Source organism: Kogia breviceps, chromosome 3 (assembly GCF_026419965.1).
Source record: "Kogia breviceps isolate mKogBre1 chromosome 3, mKogBre1 haplotype 1, whole genome shotgun sequence".
NCBI classification, from domain to species: Eukaryota; Metazoa; Chordata; class Mammalia; order Artiodactyla; family Physeteridae; genus Kogia; species Kogia breviceps.
Window position 1 is genome coordinate 100,418,645 of NC_081312.1, and position 4,575 is coordinate 100,423,219.

General features: G+C 42.0%; 1 pseudogene; it reads left to right on the plus strand.

The window, feature by feature from the left end:
* Positions 1-2,090: 2,090 nt before the first annotated feature.
* LOC131752869 (ADP-ribosylation factor 4-like) lies at positions 2,091-2,580 on the plus strand (annotated as a pseudogene).
* The last annotated feature ends 1,995 nt before the right edge of the window (positions 2,581-4,575 follow it).

Genomic DNA, 4,575 nt, shown 5'->3' on the forward strand with positions numbered 1-4,575 from the left:
AGTGTGAAAGACTTGTCAACTGAGGCTTCACTGAATAGCAATCCTCCTGGGCCATTGCAGAGAATTCTGTTATCAGTTTCTTAGTTTTTTTTTTTTTCCCTCTTAGACTGGTTAGATTCCCCATAGAAACCTGCCAGAAGCCATGTATGGTTTCTAGGATTCTGAAATCCAAGTGTGAGAAGAGAGCAGGATGCTTCAACTTCCAGTATGTAATCCCTGCCTTCAATCGAGTCTGGTATTTCTTAGGACTTGTTTTGTGCTCTCCAGAGAATAAACCTACAGTTTTCTGCAGAATGAGGCAGGGGCTATTCCCTAGCTGAGCTAAGTGGATGAGGGCATGGTTGGTGGTGGGGTGGCAGGTGGGGGGAGGGGGAGTCTAACTGTTCCTTTAGCTGACTTTCACTACCTTTCTGTTTTCAGATCTACCTTTGTTCCTACTTCCAGAGGTATCCGGTCCTGCAAATTTCTGAGCCCTTTGAGCACTGTACAGTGTAATTGACTAGCTTCTCGACTACTCGAGTTCCCTAATTGTGAAAATGATTGCTATGTCACTTTATGCAGCTCTACTTTTGTAAAGGGAAAGATAAGAAATGTGTTTAGTAATTTTCTCAGCATATGATACCAATAGCATAAGGATGCAACCCCTGTTAATAAGTGCTGGGACAGAAGAGAGTTGCAATTATTCAAGTTGTCAAACGGGGCAAGTCGTAGAGAAACAGCAAAACCAGAGTTCAGACCTGGCTGCAACTTAAAGAAAACAGCAGAAAACTCACCAGGGAAGCACTCTGGGATCTAGCTTTGCCATTGGCTTACAGACTGTCCCTGAGTACATGCAGTTCAACTGAATTCAGGATCCAAGATGACTTGCCAATCATTTAATATCATTACTTCCATGTTGTTGATGTTCTTGTTTTTTTTTTAGTTAATAGACTTTAAAAACTGTTAAGTTGTTTTAGGTTTACAGAAAAATTGAGCAGAAAGTACAGAGAGTTCCCCTCACTTCCCAACCCCAATTTCTCCAATTATTAGCATTTTGCATTAGTCTGGTACATTTGTTACAATTGATGGACCAATATTGATATGTTATTATTAACTAAAGCCCACAGTTTATGTTGGGGTTCACTGTTTGTGTTGTATATTCTATGGGTTTAGGCAAATGTAAAATGCCATGTTCCCACCATTTCAGTATTATGTAGAATACTTTCACTGCCCTAAAAACCCTCTGTGCCCCACTCGTTCATCCCTCTCCCCAACAAACCCTGGCAAGCACTGATCTTTTTATTGTCTTCATAGTTTTGTCTTTTCCAGAATATCACAGAGTTGGAATTATACTGTATGTAGGCTTTTCAGATTGGCTTCTTTCACTAAGTAACATGCATTGAAGTTTCCTTCATGTCTTTTTGTGGCTTGATAGCTCTTTTCTCTTTAGTGCTGAATAATATTCCATTGTCTGGATGGATCACACTTTATTTATCCATTCACCTACTGAAGGACATTTTGGTGCTTCCAAGTTTTGACAATTATGAATAAAGCTGTTATAAATACCTGTGTGCAGGTTTTTGTGGGGGCATAAATTTTCAACTCATTGGGGTAAATACCAAGGAGTGAGATTGATAGATCCCATGACAACAGTATTTTAGAGTTGTTGAGCAGGTCATCACCCTGCCAATTCCTGTCTCGGAGGGGAGCTCCATCGCACACTCTGGCTGGCGAGCCATCCCTGCGGCTCTCAGCTCCTCATCCTCCCTGAGTTTGCCAGGAGCGTGAAAGAAGGCCCGGGGTCGCCCCAAACCCCTTCTGCTCCTGTCCATCGCAAGTGCCACTACCACCGTGGGCTTCACCATCTCCTCCCCCTTCTCCCGCCTCTTCAGCCAGAAGCAGATGAGCATTTTGTTTGTTTGTTTGTTTTGCGATACGCGGGCCTCTCACTGTTGTGGCCTCTCCTGTTGCGGAGCGCAGGCTCAGCGGCCATGGCTCACAGGCCCTGCCGTTCCGCGGCATGTGGGATCTTCCCGGACCGGGGCACGAACCCGTGTTCCCTGCATCGGCAGGCGGACTCTCAACCACTGCGCCACCAGGGAAGCCCGCAGATGCGCATTTTGATGGCTGGATTGTAAGCTGCTGGCAAGACAACCATCTGTATAAACTGAAGTAGGAGAGATAGTCACCACCATTCCTATCATTGGTTTCAATGTGGAAACAGTAGAATATAAGAACATTTGTTTCACAGTATGTGATGTTGGTGGTCAACATAAAATTAGGCCTCTCTGGAGGCATTACTTCCAAAATACCCAGGGTCTTATTTTTGTGGTAGATAGCAATGATCGTGAAAGAAGTCAGGAAGGAGCAGAAGACCTGCAGAAAATGCTTCAGGAAGATAAGCTGCGAGATGCCATGTTTCTGTTTTTTGCAAACAAACAGGATTTGCCGAATGCTATGGCCATTAGTGAAATGACAGATACATTAGGTCCTCAGTCTCTTCGTAACAGAACATGGTATGTTCAAGCCACTTGTGCTACACAGGGAACCGGTCTGTATGAGGGACTTGACTGGCTGTCAAATGAGCTTTCAAAACGTTAAATGAAGGGCTTCCGTGGTGGCTCTGTGGTTGAGAATCTGCCTGCTAATGCAGGGGACACAGGTTCGAGCCCTGGTCTGGGAGGATCCCACATGCCGCGGAGCAGCTAGGCCCGTGAGCCACAACTACTGAGCCTGCGTGTCTGGAGCCTGTGCTCCACAACAAGAGAGGCCGTGATAGTGAGAGGCCCGCGCACTGCAATGAAGAGTGGCCCCCGCTTGCCACAACTGGAGAAAGCTCTCACACAGAAACCAAGACCCAACACAGCCAAAAGTAATAAATAAATTAATAAACTCCTATCCCCAACATCTTAAAAAAAACCCAAAAAACAAACAAAAAAAACTTTAAATGAAACTGGATATCTAACCAAGGACATGTTTGATGGAATTGGTCTAGGCTTGTTACAACAAAATTAGTTTGCATCTTGGTTATTAAACAGTATCTGGGACTGGTCTGGGCAGAATATTACAGCGTTTAAACTTACTTTGTTGCCAATTATTGTTTACCAAGTATAATGTTGTCATTTAGCAATATGCTTGGTTTTAAAGAGATTCTCTTAACTTGGGGAACAAAATAGTGTCCTCTTTTAATTTTACTTTCCTTAAGCCTAAATGCCTGTACGTAGCTAATGTGACACCTTTAAATAAATCCATTTTGAATGTTTTTTTGAGCCCACAACAAATAATGTTTTAAAGTTATCCCCTTGCTACTTTACTGATACCTTTATCATTCTTGGGACAGTCTGCTGATTTAAAAAATGTAGCATTCCATTTGTATTTATTTTTCTCCCTTGCCAAAAAGACTTTTTTTTCCAAAAGATTTTTGAATACTGCTTGTACCAGCCAGGGAAATGCTCCAAAACACTACTCAGTTCTTTTGCACTGAGGAGCTTATATTTCCCCCCATTATTGATTCCTAGCTTCTATCAGCCAAGCTTACCTTGGTGTGGTTTGGATTTGATAGCTAATTAGTTCTGTGCTTGTTGCAAAGAGTTCATATTGAGATGATTTTTAATACTCAGCAGATTGTCTTCCTTTATATTGTATCTTTTTTATGTTGCATGTTGCTTTTGGTATCAGCCCTGACTCTTTGCCCAGTATATGATAGTTCTGCTGATGTTTTATTGTTTATTGGTGAACATGTCTTCATTAAGAGTTTTTGGAAAACTCATCAAACTCAATGAATAAGTTTTACTCGTAACCCATCTGGAATTATTCCTAATAAAATGATAAAACATGTAAAAAAAAAAGAATATTTTAGTTTTTGTAAGAAACTGCCAAACTGTCTTCCAAAGTAGCTGTACCATTTTGCATTCCCACCAGCAATGAATCAGAGTTTCTGTTGCTCCACATCTTTGCCAGAATTTGGTACTGTCTTCTTGGAGAATTGATTTCTCTATCATTATGTAATGCCCTTTTTATCCCCAATAACTTTCCTTTCTCTGAAGTCTGATCTGTCTGAAATTAATATGGCTATTCTTGCTTTCTTTTGCTTATTATTAGCATGGTATATTTTCCTCCATCCATTTACTTTAAATCTATACGTGTCTTTAGGGACTTCCCTGGTGGTGCAGTGGTTAAGAATCCGCCTGCCAATGCAGGGGACACGGGTTTGAGCCCTGGTCCGGGAAGATCCCACTTGTCATGGAGCAACTAAGCCTGTGTGCCACAGCTACTGATCCTGCACTCTAGAGCCCATGAGCCACAACTACTGAAGCCCATGTGCCTAGAGCCCACGCTCCTCAACAAGAGAAGCCACCGCAATGAGAAGCCCATGCACCACAAAGAAGAGCAGCTCCTGCTCGCTGCAAATAGAGAAAGCCTGCGCGCAGCAACCAAAGACCCAACACAGCCAAAAATAAATAAATAAAATAAATTTATAAAAAACAAAATCTATATGTGTCTTTATATTTAAACTGGGTTTCTTATAGACAACATCTAGTTGGGTCTTGTTTTTTGATGCACTCTGACAATCTGTCTTTTAATTGATGCATTTAG